The following is a 16,391-nucleotide window of genomic DNA, read 5'->3' as shown; positions in this document are numbered from 1 at the left end:
ATTATAAAGTAAAACAGCATCATCGGTGAGGTCATTAACATAGGGTACTACATTAGTGCAGGATTGGTTGGGGAGCGGTGTTATATATATTCCTGTAGGTGCTCCTTCTTCCAGATAGGCTGCCCAGTTGGCGGGAGGGTGAGCGTCATGAGGTCCAGCTGCCTGTGTCCAAGAGGGGTGAGGGTTAGGTCACGGCGAGATAGAGTTGATACTAATTAAGCCGGCATGAGAAATTACCACTAGACATATAATAACTGACAATCCTTAATACACCTTTGAGTAAATCTTTGCAAACCTATAAATTGCATTCACTTGATTTCTCGTCTTTCATTGAGACTTTTATGAGACACAGGGCTTAGGGGTCTTGTCCCGCCTGATAACATGGGTGACTGGGTGGGTCTTAGCACATCAAGGCGAGTGGGGAGCATAATGACACATATTAGTTTTAGGACACGATATACAAAGACCGAGGTCTGGATTTAGTGGGGGCACTCTTGGGTGGGCCGCACAGCAGGGTCACACTTCTGGTACATCAAGAGAATACCTTAGGAGGGCACTGGGTTACATTGCTAGTAATTGTCCAACAGCGGGGGTGAGTGGGTAGGAGCGGGTTTGTGGAGATGGATGAGCTACAAGTCACGGTTCGAGCTGGTTCACACACAGGACAGTGGTCACAGAGGAAGAATGAGATGATACATTGTACTTTGTGTATCAATTATCCCGTCGCATCCGTGAGAAAGGGATTTGTGAAGCTTTCCGACAGTGGAAGAAAAGGTGGGGGACATGAGCGCGCTGTGCGTGGCGCTGCAGAGGGGAGAGAAGCCTTTTTCGTAATATCGGAGTGCAGCCTAGTCCGAAGATGGAGTCGAGGGCACACAAAATGGAAGCCAAGTGTATCTCGCAATAGCCCCACCTATGCTGATGTTAGCATAAGGGCAATGGAGGCGTCCCCGACTAGTGCGTGAGCAAGTGGTCCATTACGTGCAGAATAAAGGCGGGGGCCCAAACGGCCCTTCACTCCCACACACTTCTTACTTGGCAGCCACAGACAGGGGGATGAGGTTGTCCGCACTCACTGTCTAGGCCGCAACTCCATCGCCGCCAAGCACCTTTATCGCTCAACACAGTGGCTTTGTCCTGCAAGGGCTTTGCTGCAAAGGGTCCGTACCTCGGTTCTTATAGGCACGGATGTGTGGACGTAGCAAAGCGTGCTACGTATAGTCAGGCAGCGTCTCCTGCGCTCCTGCGTCGCTCAACATCATGGCCTTGTCCTGTGAGGGCTTTTAGTTCTTACTCTTACAAGTGGAAGAGAAAGAACCTTTGTTGAACAATTCTTAAGTGCTGGAACTTTTCTTGGGAAATTTGAGTCACAAAGAACTTAGTTACAAAACAGGCCTTATTTCTTTTGGAACTGTGGAACAGACTGTTGCTTGAATCTGGAAAGAGAAATTCACCAGATTATAAGGAAAGACTTATCATATTGTGAACTTAACTGTTATATTTTGTTGCAGCTGAACTGCCATGCAATACCTTGTTGAGTTACAGTGTGTATAAGTGTGATGGACAGAGACCTTTAGTTAGAGTGTTTTGTTTCGTTTATTTTAGGCAGGGAAATACTTGTCAGGGTAGGGATAGTGAGGCATTTATCCAACCTTTTTAGTCAATAAAATGGCATCTTTTGAAAAACCTTCACAAAGTTGTCTGCCTCACATTTCTGACACCTCACACCGGATAGGGACGGGGCCAGCAACACCGAGTCCATTGTGGCGTGTCGGTGAAGGAGCCTGGCAAAGCAACTGAAAGCACGGCTCCGGCAATCAGAGACTGCTGGAGCCCGCTCGTATACCAATAAACCCACTAAACGACCAGGGAGAATTATTAAAAATAAAAGGCCTCCAGGAAGGCTTAATAAAACACACTACACCACAGGGATGCATTTATTAAAGCAGGGCCTACGTGAAGGCCGTATTGATAAAATATCCACCAACCCACCACCAATCTTTTTATTTAAAGGGGGCATACAAATAGGCCTTAACAAGAAGGGGCAACAGTCTCTTAGAGACTGTCCCAATCTACATGCCAGAAATGCGGCAAGCAGGACAATAGAGAAAGGGGTGGGGCTTACCAGCCCTTATAAAGCCTCTAAGCCCTTCGCCCACTCATGCCCCCTGAAGAAAGGTAAGTTATTGAAGGGGTAAGTAACTAATCCTGGAAGGGGGTGGGAGTATTTAAGAGAGTGTGTGTGAATGGTTGACTGTGGGTTAGTGGGATGAGGACAGGAGGAGGGCGTCCGAGAGAACAGAGGAGGAAAGAGTGAAAGGAGTGCAGAGGCTATTGGAGATAGGAGGTCTCAGGAGTGTTTGTGTGTGAGAGTAAGGAGTGTGCGAAATAATGGTAACATAGAATGTAGTAGTAGTGGGGAGTAGAGGAGTAGCGGATAGAGAGATGTAGTAAGTGATAATAGTAATAGTAATGACATGATAGTAGCAGTACATTTGGAGTAGTCGTAGTAGTAGTAGTAGTAGTAGTAGTAGTAGTAGTAGTGAGAGGTAGTTGAAGAGAGGCGGTAGCACGAGAGAGGGAAAACAGGAATAGGAGTAGTGAGGAAAAGTAGAGGCAAGGAGGTAGTGTAGGAGGAAGGAGAGAGGGGAAGATGCCATCAGATATAGTAGGCAGATGCGACAGTAGTGAAGGGAGGATTTGAGAAGTAAGAAGAGAAGTAAGATCAAAAGGGTGAGGTAGGAAGGTAGAGTGTGTGGTCTCTGGGATAGCAGACGGTTTGGAGAAGAACATCATTGAGACCCAGCTCAGTGTAGCAGGGGGTCAGTTGAGACCGTGTGTGCACAGAGAGTGAGTGATAGAGAGTGGCACAGGGTGGAAGGAGGCACCATCCCTAACATCCCTAGAAACCTAAGCAGGGCTAGGTTAGGGAACAGATAGAAGACCCCTAGGGAGATAGTGAGCCAACAATTTAGCGAAGTCACATTTAGATCCAGAAAGAGAGACGATAAATAGGTTGCACCGATCTGTAGCGACTAACCACCTATTAAGGACACCTGGGCTAGGGAGGAAGAAAAGGCCAGGAAACTCAAGAGAGAGAGAGGGACGTCCCTAGCGCAAAACTCCCCCAAGATCCTCGGTGGTCCTGGAACTGCCCGAGAGTCCCTTAGCCAAACTAATTGTACTTTTAAATAAACACCCTTGGAACTTTACTTGAGCGTCCAGTGTACTTATTTGTGGCAGACACCCTGTCACACTAGTCTATATGCAAGGGTTGTTCTTTGCCAGTCTCTGGTGGTTTTTTGCATGTTCCTTCTCTTATTCCTACCCTAATTCGGTCTAATGTTTACAGACAAGGAGGGGGTGGGGACAATGAGGCTGTTGTGACATAGACAAAGTGCATGCTCAATCCAGCAGGATAACATGTCCAGCGCAGACCACACCACCATCAGTAACTGACAATCACTAGGAACTAATAGAAAGTACTCTCTAATGTGGCTACTGTGACATCAAAAGTGCACTCTTGTCACAAGGTAGGTAGCAGCAATAGTGTTTGCACTATACAAGTGACAGCCTTACATGCGTTATAGACCCAGGACTACCAGGAAAAGGATATTGAGGTTCTACAGAATCACTGGGCAACACCACTGTATTCCCACAGAACGGTATCAGGTAATAAAATCGCAGAAAATATGTCGCCGGTAAAAAAAAAAAAAAAATCACGCCATCGTGGTTTGACCCGGTAAAGGTGTACCCCATTATACCATTTAAGCGGGGATTGCAGGGGTGTCCCCCGCTCCCTTTAAATGGTATAATGAATCCGGGGGTTGCGGGGTTATGCCCAGCATCCTTTACATGATTGTGGCACAAAAAAACACACAGCATTTTTGCCACAATATTTTGTATTGACGGCCATTTTTGCTGCGATTTTAAGACATGGAACCCACAGAACCAGTATCAGCTTCAGGGAAAGCAAAGGTCCTTTACCATGAAAAATATACCAATCCCATAGGCCGGATCCAGGAAATGACACTGCCTAACAGTGAGAATGCGCCAACATAACATGTCACCTAAACTAAGGACAACATCTATAATACCACACACAACATCCCGAACTATAAGAAAAAGTCACACTAGAGCTGTAACCAACAGCTTTAACACCACACACGACCTCCCCGACTATAACCAACAGTCAACATTAGCTCTAACCAATAGCGTAAGGCAAGTTCATAGGTAAGATTTATGGTGGGGTTCTTTTCTCAGGTACAGCGCAGGACACCAGGCAAGTCAAAGGAGAGTCAAAGCACTGTTTTCCTTTGCAGGCTGTTGGCGCTGAATTCATCCATTTAGTGGATATTTCCTAAAATAGGGGGCTTTTCCCCCAATGATGATTTGGCTGGGCTACTACACAACATGGTAGGAAGCCATCCCATTGGCTGGTTTAATTTTATGTTTAGACACACTTATACGGCCTCCTCTAAGAAATACACCACCTCCCTTTGTGTTTTGTTCCCCTTGTAGGCACAATACACATTGGGCTGTTTACGCTAGAAATTATATTTCGTCCTGATGAAGGTTGTATGCTTGTGAGACGGCAGTGGGTGAAGAGACGGCTGAAACACACAGTGTGGACCCTTATATACAGCTACCACCAGCACTGCTTAAACTAGGGCAGGCTCTATATAACACAGAAAAGGAATTTAAATAGGACACTGAAAAATACCAGGGTCTAGATTTTGTGTCTAAAACAGACATGTATTGTTATCATTGTAAAAAATATCATGTGAAGGCCCTGTCTGTGGCCAATGAATTGTGTATAAATGAAGTGTTTTTAAGAGAGATGTATATAAGTCATTCTGGTACAAAATAAAACAACAGATGTTTTATGAGATACTAAAAAGTTCCATAGTGCTGGTTAGAAAAGAGTAAAAGAAGGGAGTGTGACACAATAGCCTTGGCGAATTTTGTTTGTTTTCTATATAATATACCTGGAAGACCAAGACTTACCAGGAACCTTTACATGAGATACTATAATTCTATTAAAGACACAGAGGTGAAGTATTATCCCACCCAGTCAATCGTATGCGGAATGTGAAATTTTGAACATGGTAATAAACTGTTATAAATGTATATAATTGCATAAGCAGGTATTGTTGACATAAGTGATATAAATCTATTACAAAGGATATATATTTACAAAAGGTATACATTTTGAATTGTTGGCAACATACGCCACCCTCTTTCGACTTCACCGAATAGATTTTGTCTTACTAGGTACAGTGGTGGACTCCAAGCAATCGGGGAGTTGAAGAACGACACAGACCAGGCAATGGGATTGTGGTTAAGAGTGGATGCAATTTCGATCAAGCAAAGAAAGAGGAAGTGAAGGAGGATGTTCAGTGTGGTCATGGTTATGGACTGGACTGATTAATTATGGTGATCACGTTGTCAGTTAAGAGACCAATAATACTGGGACTACCAAAGACAATATCTCCACTGGAAGTTGTAGTTTTTTGTTACCATATCATATGTTTGTTCATTACTGCTCAAGTAATAAACATGAACGAGAAGCATAATCCTTCGCCTCTGTGTCTTTAATAGAATTATGACTTTATGGACCAAATGTGTTGAAAATCTGAATTATTGACCGATATTGACCTTTAAAATATGCTAGAACAGCTTAAGTCACACTGGGAACAGCTAGTATATACATATTTACTGAACGCATTACAGCTTGGTAATTTAAACGTTTCCATCCACCATCTGGCAGCAATGTAGTCCTCCAGTGTATGCATCCCACACGCACAGATGTAATTCCTGCTGCTTTAACTTGACCTGCATATGCCCTTAATCACACAAGTGCTCTGATTCTATGGCATGACAGGAGGCTTCATATTATGCATTTCAATCTTTACTCTGAAACCACAGCAGCAAAGAAAAAAACTTTTACAAACAAAAAGGTTTCAACAACAGAACTAGGTAGAGTTCAATGTCAATGCATGGGGAACTCCCCAAACCATCATGGAGGACAGGTCATGCCCTGCAGGGGACCAATGAGCAGGGACCCTCCTCTATATATGTCCTTTACTCTAACCCAAACCCCTCTTTCTTTGCTGCTAACACCACAGCTAAGTCACTCCTATTAGTTGTGCCTTGCATGTTTGTCAGTGGTTGCCATATGATCTTTTTTGTATCATATATATATGTGCTTTATTGCTCTTGGGAATTGTGTTTCCTTATTTTAAGTTTATGGTTGCAGTATTGCATTGAACTGCCACTTTCTTCGTGGCTTCTAACAAAATTAATGGTTTGAGAGCGCCTGCACTTTATTTAATGTGTGCCTGTCCTTTATGAAGCGACCGTTTCGTTTGAATAAACATTTCTTCTTACCCAACGTGTGCAGGCTTGTTTGAAGCTTTAGCTTCAGGCCTGTCACGCGGGGGCTTGGGGGCGCCTGGCAGCGCCGTGTTCTGCGTTTGTTTTTCTCCTTTATGCCATTAGTGCGAGTTGCGCAAAGGCTTTTATTCTTCCGTCGCGTGCAGCTCTTTGGAAGCTTTAGCTTCAGGCCTGTCACGCGACGGTTATGGCTGTATTTTTTCTTGAAATGTTGGCAGCTGTGCGCACGGGTCTTTAGAAGCCTTCTCTTCAGACCTCGCGCGCACAGGCTGCGTCGCGTGGCCCTTACAGAAGCTTTTGCTTCAGGTCCGACGCGCGGCGGGAAGCCTTCGAATTGACACATCTGTTGGCTATCCGACGACCGCCCCTCCCTCCCCATTCACCTCGCGCGTGGGTATTGAAAGCTTTGCTTTACTCGTGGCGGAGGGAGGGGTGGGCTAGTGTTGGGAATCTTTCCCTTATGGAGCAGCGCTCTGATACCTGTAGGTTCGCAGCGCTATATAAATCGGAATTATGAATGTCAGCGCTCTAATACTTGTGGGTTTGTAGCACTATATAACTGCTCAATTATTAATGCTTAATTGTTCAATTTAGGCACAATAAGTTGTTTCCTTTTCTTTTTCGCTGCCCCAGCCCCAGGGGTAGGGTTGAGCAGCGCTATGATACCTGCGGGTTCATAGCGATATATATATATATAGATATGCTGAAGGCTAAATTGTGCAATTAAACCCAAAGAGATACTGGGGTTCCCCCTTTAAAAGGACACAATATGGGAAAAGTGCAATTTTTCCACATGTCCCCTCGGCGCAGGTCAGGGGAGCGCCATGTACCATTTCCCTTACATTTTAGTAATGAAATACAAAAAAACCTGAGTTTGGATGCGAGGGTTGTTCCCTGGCGGGCTGTTGGTTTCCATACCCTGCTAGGGTAAATAGCTTGTGCTGCGCTTGCTCAGCGTATTCCTTTGTTACAGCAATGGTTAAGCTGTGTGTGAAGCATTAGCGCTTCCCTTTTTGTTAAAAGAATTGTTTTGTTTTATTTATTTTTCTCATTTTATCCTTCAAAGAAAAAGACAGAGTTGGTGGAGGTGGTCGTTAAACGACCTAGAGGGGCCTTGGGCCTTCCTATCCAGCCATCATGCAGGCACAATCCTGTACTAGCATGATATTTCATGTCCCTTTACAAAGGAAAAATGTCTGGTTAGTAACCCCTTGCTCTCTTTTCCATTAGGTAGGTTCAGGACAACTCAGTCTGTTTACTTCCCTTAGGTTTCTCCTCCCCTGAAGGGTCAGGTACGCAGGTTAGGAGGAGTACCCACAGTTCTGGTCTGTTCCTCATAGCCTCTTTTCTTAGTATATATCTCCGGTACTGTATGGTCCTTGTTTCTGTGACAGATAATTTGGAGGACCCTACTTGCCCTCATGTGGCGCTAAAGACCTTAGCCTTCTTCCCCTCATCAAGGGGACGGTCCTGGGAGGCAGTGCCATCCTTTTGTTTCGTGAGCTAACCCTCTCGACATTGGTTGCACAGTCCTTGGTACCCTTCTTTGCCCTAGAGGAAATAAGGTGAAGGACCCTATGAAGGAAGAGTGGTAGCTGTGTATTTAAGACATGCATATGGGGTACTTCCAATAGTAAGTATTTTGCAAGTTTTAACTTCTATTTGTGGCACCTCTTAAATGGAAGTGTTATTATGCTCATTGTTTCCTATCTCCTGGCAGATGGTATGGTCGTGTTAGACCTCGAGGATTAGTGCTGGATGTTCTTCCATTTTCTTCCTCTCAGGAGTTTCCGCTTCAGTTCCACTGATGGGTTCACTCTTATCAACATCCCTCCCTTTCGGTTTGGCCTTCCCATCAGCCCCTGGTGCTTACCAAGTTAATGAAGAAGGTGATAACACACCTGGGTTCCAAAGGGTTCTGGTGAATATATATATATCCTTTTTTCTTGGATACAGTTGGAGATGTCCCTTCCGTGATCACAGAGTTTGTTCTTGGGTTTAGGCACAACATTATAACTCTGCATCTTATCCTTTCGGATGATAGACTGTACTTAAGTAAGGAGTTAGCCGTCTTCTCCCCTGGAAAGGGAGATTTTACCCTTAGCTAGCTAACCTAGATGGGCAGATGGCGAGCTCCTTCCGTGTCATTGTTCCAAGCATCCTCCCGAGAATCTATCGTTCTCGCATTTAGGTCAGCCTTTGGAATTGTTACCTAACTTTGTTGCACTCAAGATCCTTGCTCTAAGATCAATTCCAGTTAGCTCCAAGTCTGGAGCAACATATTGTCAATCAGGATGTCGGTCCGATAACTCAACAAGTACAGCACCCGCTTTGGCATCTGTGCAGAGCCTGCGGATGCAGGATCCAATCTCGGCAGGGCCAAACTCAGCCTTTCATCCTTCCGAGATCGATAAATGAGCTCCACACACTGTGTGCTATAACAAGCAGGGCTCAGATACCTGAAGGTTTCTAGCGCTTTATGAAAGCTACATTATTAACTCTCTTTTTGCCACGATCTTGTACGGTTGGAGTTCCGATTGAGGGATCTCTTTTTTCCTTGTAAGACGGTGGATGCCAGTGCACTGTCTTCGGACGGTTCCTCCGGGATAGCTCAGTTCCTTTTGGGTGTGTTTTCCTCCTGTGCTAGGATAGCAGAGGTTGCGAATTCTGCTGCGCAAGCAGACGACAAAGCTAGTTTTGGCCTTCTCGGGAGGGGGTGGTTCCCATCCCTATAGGATTTTACAGTGCATATTGTCTGGTTTCTTCCCTATCCACCTGTGTCTATCTCTGCCCGACAGTTTCCGTTATGGCTCCTTCAAGGGTTCCTCTCTGTTATTCATTAGAGCATATTTCCATCTCTTCCTGGGGCTTCCGAAATTTCTTTTCGCAGTGCTCTATCGGTGTCATCAAGGTCTTTGGGAAAGCCTTTAATAAGTCTGTTTCTTTTAGCTGGCGGCTATTCAGTGAATGTGTACGTGACTCCAGAAATAGGTATTTTTGGTAGAACGGTCTACGAAGGGTACACTACATGTCGATGATTGCATTTTACTGCCATTATCTCAGCGAGACATGGTCGCTAAGGGTGGAAACAGTGGTTTGGCAGTACTTGATGCGCAGGACTTTCAGGTCCATTGGCTTTGGGGTTCCACCTTAACTAGGCGTTTCTTACAGGCTACGATTATATCGTATTGTATTACCGCATTTTTTTGCCTTTCCAAGGAAGGATTGTCTGTGCTACAACTATTTTTCAAAGTTATCCATGTTGAAGTGCATCTCCTGTATCAGTCATTTAGATATGGACAGTGGAATGTTTCTCCCGGGGGGAGGCGAAATCACTTTTTTATTGCCAGAATGGGTACCCGTAGGGTTTCCTCCATCTATTATCCAGGTTTCCGGGACATTTTCTAATGTATAATTTATTAAGTGTTTTAAAATGCTTAAATTGGATTTAACCCCTAAATACTACTCAGCTGCTTTCCTGTGGGAACACTTACCCTTGGGCCATATGGATTAAGTAGATTGCAGAGTGAGGGAGTCCATTGCTCCCTTGGTCCTTCAGTGGAAGATGCTATAGTGTTTAATACGCTCTCCTGTGGGGAGGGAATTATCAAAGCAGCTGATTGGTCATGGGAATAATATTTAGAATAATTTTATTTTATCACAAGTGTATTGCTTAGGTTGGAATTGGGATTGGGATGCAAGGGCTTTGAACTTGCATAATATGAAGCCTCCTGTCATGCCATAGAATGGGAAATCCCCCTCACTAACGTGACAGGGGGTTTAGATTCTATTAAAGACAGGAGGCGAGTTTATCCCACCCACCCTCCCTTTGTATTGGCGGTTCTTGTTCCACCCACCCACCCTGTTATATTTCATATTGTTTCAGATTTCGGGTGAGAAGTCCTATCCAGAAGAGCTTCGTCATAGCTTCAGGCTGCGGAAAGGTTGAGATCTCCAGTTCGCTGGATCCTTTCTCCGCGCTACGCAGTTGAATCGTTACATTGGACGTCTGGTACAAGTCAGCTGCAGAAAGAGGGGTTGGGGTTAGAGTAGAGGAGGGTCCCTGCTCATTGGTCCCCTGCAGGGCATGACCTGTCCTCCATGATGGTTTGGGGAGTTCCCCATGCATTGACATTGAACTCTACCTAGTTCTGTTGTTATTGAAACTTTTTTGTTTGTAAAAGTTTTTTTCTTTGCTGCTGTGGTTTCAGAGTAAAGATTGAAATGCATAATACTTGCCTCCTGTCTTTAATAGAATCTAAACCCCCTGTCATGTTAGTGAGGGGGATTTCCCATTCTCGCTCCAAAGCCTTTCCTGTGACATCTCAACTAATTAAAGAGGACACCATCCAATCCTCCCTCAGTCTGGGGTCTGGGGTCAACAGAACAGTAAAACCTGCAAACAAGCATTGTGAAAATGAAAATGTTTTCACTTTTGTTTTGACACGGCACAGGCATTTGCCAGGCACTGCCATCATGGCATTGCGGGTCATGAGATGGTAACAGCTGGAACATGGTGTAAGTATGTGGGCATCTGATAGCAGTGCCTATGAACCTGTCCAATACATATACAAAAGTCAAAACTGTTGGCTTTGTCAATGTTTGTTTTAACAGGAATTCAGTGCAAAGATTAGTTATAAATCAAGTGTCTGAAGGCACACTTGGTTAGACATTTTTTACACCAATGAGGCAGCTCCAGTTAGGCCTTTAACTTTCAGCAGACTACTTAGAAATAACACCAGCGGGCCATGGTTTGATGTTACTGATTTAGAGAACTACCTCCAAGAGATCACAGGAGGACGTGTTTTCGGCAGTCGTTGGGTTTGGGAAAAAAACGACACCCGCACGATGTGTGTCCCTCATTACTTGTCATCTCCCACCTAACCAATTCTAATGCAATAATGCTCGCTTATAAGTGGCGCCTAAGAACCAATGAATAGCCAAAACTAAAAAAGTAACAAGAACTTGGTTAAAAGACATTGGGCCTCATTACACGGTAGGCGGTAACCATGGCGCTATTAGCGCCATGGTTGCCGCCGGTATTTTACCGTGTCCGCCTTGGTGGATGGCGGAATTACCGCCCTACTCCAAGGTGAGCAGGGGCGGTAATTCCCCATTCACCAAGGCACTTCCCCATTCCCATTTTTGCCCCCATAGGGCATAATGGGAAAGGGAAAGGAGCTAATTACGGTATCGCAAATTGCGGTACCGTAATTAGCACCGAGGTCCCTTTGCGGCACCCTACTTTAAGGTCGGGTCCCGCAAACGGAACTCGTAGTAAGGCGGTAAGGGTTTACCGGTACCGGAGCCCTTACCGGTATCGGTAAACCCTTACCGCCTACCGTGTAATGAGGCCCATTGATCGTTCTAGAAGACACATAACCATTTCCATAAAATCAGAAACTCACTGACAGATATCAGTGCGAGGTAAATATCCAAAACTTCCCAGCTATGCAAATCAAAGGCTAGTGTGGGGACGTGTACTGCATGGTGAAATGTGTACACTCTCCAGTGATTCGTGCAATGCTACAATTAACGATGAACAAAAGCTGTGCCTTTTCATTAAAAAAAAATGCTTCCTATAAATTCGAGGACAGGTGTACTCGTGTATCATGCTTCTTAATAAAACAACGTTTTCTAGAGGCGTGTATATAACTCCCTTCCCCCAAACACACATACAAACAACCTCATCCAGGGCATCCGCACAGCCTGCCACTGGCCAATGCGCTTAAATCGAGTATTTTACCCATTCTCTGGAAAGGTGGGCCAAAAGGATTATGAAAATGCGTGCACAGTTGGTACACCGCCGCGTCCATTTTCCCTGCGCCTAAAAACATACACAGAATTACTGTCATTACATTAGGTCATCATTTGAACCTGTGAGGTAGGTAAACTACTTGATATTCATTATAGTTTAAATTAAGCATTATTGTTTTGAAACACTGAGGTGACGTGCGATTCAAAATCTGCGGTGCTCCTTTTTTAGGGCCGACTATGCTATTTATAGCTGCGTCATGATAGTTCGCGCGCAGAATAGCTCCGTGTTTACAAGCAACGTATTTCGCGGCGGTGCAGGTGCGCACACACACACACGTACACAGCCGGGCAGCAGCAGGAACCCTGCAAACGGCGTTCTCTGGCACTTACATGAGTCTGGCGGCGACATCATCATCATCTTCTTCCTCAGCCGGGAGGCTCCCGTTTCCTTTCCCACCGCGATAATCCGACGCCCTGTTTCCAGTCAGGCATTTGTCCTTGTGAGCGTTTTCAAGCCGCTTCGGTGCTTTGCTGTTTTCCTGACCGTCACTTTCGCTTTATCGGGGTCTGCCTCCCCGAGGGATGGAGCTTATTTGATTCCCAGCCAGCTACGCGGAAACGATGTAAGAGGCAGGCGCTGAGCCTCTAGTTTATGTGAAATGTAAGCCCAGAGAATTAAAACACTACTTTATACCGACACTACAACCGTATAGATAATTCCTAACGTTTCCATGAATTCCTGCTGATTTACATTACCTCCACGCCCCTCTTCCTCGTCACAGTACTTGTGAAATAATCTACCGCATTTCCAGCAACTCTCCTTCTATTTTTATTCATGCTCCACCCCCACTTCCCGAGGGTACAATACACTCTTGTTAAGGCATACTTCCATTAAAAAATGTCCTGCCTCATACAGGGACACAGAAACAACTTGCTGTTTTCTACAGCTGTTCACTCCCTAGGGAGCTTGGAGGGGCATCTGGACAATGACTAATCCCCCTCACTAGCGTGAGAAGGGGTTTAGATTTTATTAAAGACAAGGAGGCCAGTATTCTATGGCAAGGAAGGAGGCTCCTATTATGCATAACAATCTTTACTCTGACATCACAGCAGCAAAGAAGAAAAAACTTTTGTATAACACTTTTTGAACAAAGAACTCAACACAGTTCTAGTAATGCAATATAAACATCCCAATCCAAAATGGAGGACAGGTCATGCCCCCAGTGCAACCAATGGGCATAGAGCCAGTCCCATAAATGTCCCTTTCTCTAACACCAACCCCTCTTTCTTTGCTGCTGACACCACAGCTAAGTCAATCCTCCTAATTATTGCCTTAGTGTATGACAGTTGGAGTTCAGACTGTTACTTTGTGTTATTTAAGAAAGGATTGTGACCTGTATTTGCACTGTGACTTTGAAATTGAATGAATTGGTTTGAATACGTTCTGTAATTGCGAAAAGTGTTGGGCGCTGCGTTCGCTTTAGAACGCTTAGCTCCCTAAGGTGATACATGGTTGAAGCGCTCTGTGTGGAACGCGCCGGCGTTCAGTTGGGTTGTGTTTTCTTTTCGTTCGCGTTGCCTGTCTCACACTGTAGTGGCAGCGGCGCGCGCATTTAATTTCTCCCTCAGGGGAGGTTTAGTTTACAGTAGCGCCTTTGACTCCGGCGCACATTCTTTTTAATTGTTCATAGTGACGTGTGAGGTTTGTTAAAGAAGCTTAGCTTCTTACCGTCGCGCGTTACTATATTTATATATATATATATATTGTACTGATGTTGTGTAACACTAATGGAACTGCACGTGTCGTGTGTTTTTCCTCATAATACGCTGCTCGCGTATACAGCCACGAGTGCAGGCTAAGCCTGTTTGGTTGCATGTTTTAACATTTTGGCTGTCACCCTGCTCGGGTGTGCGTTCTATTGGTTTTTCACTGCCAACATCAGTTGGTCACCCTGCTTGGGTGCATTTGTATATAAAAGAGCCTGCTTGGCTGCCTCCCCTGATAGGGTGTCTTTGATTATTTAGCCTGCTCGGCTGCAACCAGTTTGGTCACCCAGTTAGGGTGTGTGTATTCATATATTTAATAGCCTGCTCGGCTGTTTTTCACTAAGGTGCACCTTTTAGACAGCCTGCTCGGCTGCACTTTGGGTTGATGATGAAGTTATAGGTTCTTTTGGCAATTCTTGCTTATACTGTTATGGAGGTCCAAGCGTCTGTGGATGCTAGCACTCGGATGCGTTCAAAGAAAGGGGAGAGTGTTGTAGACCAGTCTAGTCAACGCTCATCTGTAGCTCATGCTAGCCAGTCTTCTTGGATTCTACTTTGTCTGGTCTCAATGATACGCTGGCTTCAGCGTTTGATAGATTGATAAATCGCATTGCAGATTTTCACCCCCCTCAGGAAGCGGGGCCCTCTGCCAAGCCTCAGCCCCCTAAGAAATGTACCAGCAAAACTAAGCATATCCCAGGACAACTCAGTCCTTGCCCTGTCACGTCCCCTGAGTCTTCCCCTGGCAGAGGTCAGAAGCGCAGGCGGGATGAGTCCCAGCAACCCCTCTCCTCGACCCCTTGGCCATCGTATGCACAGCCCCCTGCTGCAGTATCCCCTATACCTATTTCCACCTCAGATACCTCTGAGGATTCATATTCACTCCCTAAGAGACGCAAAAGAAAGGTGTCCCCAATCCCTGCACAAAAGGGTCCAGTGCTAGATGTTAATGGTGTTCCATTTTTTGACCCTGCCCCCATATTACACCCTAGATTGGCAGAGTGGCAACCTTCTCAGGAGGTTTCTTCATTCCTTGAATATTGGATCAGGCATCCATTACCTAAGGGAGACAGAGTAAGCTGAGGTCTGAATGCCCTAGGCCTGTCCTTCAGGACAAGGTGGCTTGTACTCCCGAATTAGATCAGCCTATGGTGGTGTTTCGTGCTCAAAAGGGTAAGGACCCCAGAAAGGGGGTTGACAAGGCCTGGCGTAACTGCCAGGATAAACTGTTAGATGTTTTGGATCCAGTAACACAAATCTTTGAGATGGCTGCATCCTCCAATTCCCCTATTGATGTGAATGTTTTAAGGGGTTGGATCCAGAGGACTGTCTGCCTGCTCGGCAATGCGAATGCCTCAATCTCCAAAGAGAGGCGCAAGTCTTTGCTTATGAGACTAGTTTCAAAATTAGCGGATATGTCAAAAAGGGAAGCAGGGCCTTCCGCTCAAGGAAACTTGTTTGGGGATAGTTTTCTGAAAGACCTTTCGGCGTATGTGCTTTTAAAGCTTTGGATAAAGATCAGGCCAACATTAAAAAGGTGCTTGCGCATAAGGTTTTCCCCAAGGCCGGACGAAGTAGAGCCCGCTCTTCCGGCCAATTCTCCCAGGGCCATTCCCGTCCCGTCCCCGTCAGTTTGCCTCCTGAGGTGCACATAATTCCTCCTCTGCTCCCCAATTCTTTCCTCAGCAAGATGCGGGTTGGAGAGGACGTGGAGGAAGAGGTACCAGGAGGTCCAGAGGTGCATCAGGTACTTTCTCAAGTGTTAAGAGTTTTTTCCCTCAGAGATCTAGGGGGCAGACTGGCCAGGTTCCTCCCGCAGTGGGAGTCCCTCACATCAGACCCCTGGGTGTTACAGACAGTCCAAGGTTATCGCATAGAGGTTTATTCCCCTCCTTGCCAGTTATCAGTTCCCCATCCATTGGTTTTCGACGAGGTAAAACGGTCTCTAATAGATGTAGAGGTCAAGGACCTCATCTCCAAGGGAGCGGTAGTCCCGGCCTCTTACAGGGCCTCTGTTTCTGAGTACCATTTTCCTAGTTCCGAAACCAGATCAGGGGTTTCGCCCGGTGATAAACCTAAAGGCTCTCAATTCATTTGTAGTATACCACCACTTCAAGCTGGAGGGGATCCATCTTCTCGGGGACACCCTTCTCCCAGCAGACTGGATGGTCAAGTTGGATCCAAAGGATGCTTACCTAGTTGTTCCTGCGTTCCCTCCACATCAAGAGTTTCTCCAATTCCAGTGGGGGGAGGGCCGGGTTTGACAATTTTGTCCCTCCCGTTTGGCCTGTCTTCAGCCCCATGGTGCTTAACCAAGTTGATGAAACCTGGGATGGCTCTTCTCAGGTCCAAGGGGATTCGAATCATTATATATCTCAACGACATGCTCCTGTTAGCCCAAAACCCGCAGAATCTGCGCTCTCACCTGGAATTTACTGTGACCCTTCTTCAGAGCCTAGGGTTTGTATTAA

The 16,391-nt window shown here is 45.6% G+C and overlaps 1 protein-coding gene across 2 annotated transcripts in view; it reads right to left on the bottom strand.

The window, feature by feature from the left end:
• The window catches only part of TRAF1 (TNF receptor associated factor 1), a 474,790-nt gene extending 461,782 nt beyond the window's left edge, over window positions 1-13,008 (bottom strand). The window contains exon 1 of one of the 2 annotated variants that reach the window (XM_069609529.1): window positions 12,544-13,008. The gene's annotated coding sequence lies outside the window, so the exon portion shown is untranslated. The remainder of the gene's footprint in view (window positions 1-12,543) is intronic. The other variant, XM_069609528.1, reaches the window with a different exon arrangement.
• Between the last annotated feature and the right edge of the window lie 3,383 nt (window positions 13,009-16,391).

The sequence above is a fragment of the Ambystoma mexicanum genome, chromosome 8, assembly GCF_040938575.1.
Source record: "Ambystoma mexicanum isolate Mex_15411 chromosome 8, UKY_AmexF1_1, whole genome shotgun sequence".
In the NCBI taxonomy this organism is placed as follows: Eukaryota; Metazoa; Chordata; class Amphibia; order Caudata; family Ambystomatidae; genus Ambystoma; species Ambystoma mexicanum.
Note: the sequence above shows the minus strand (reverse complement) of the source record. Positions and strands in the feature narration are given on the sequence as shown.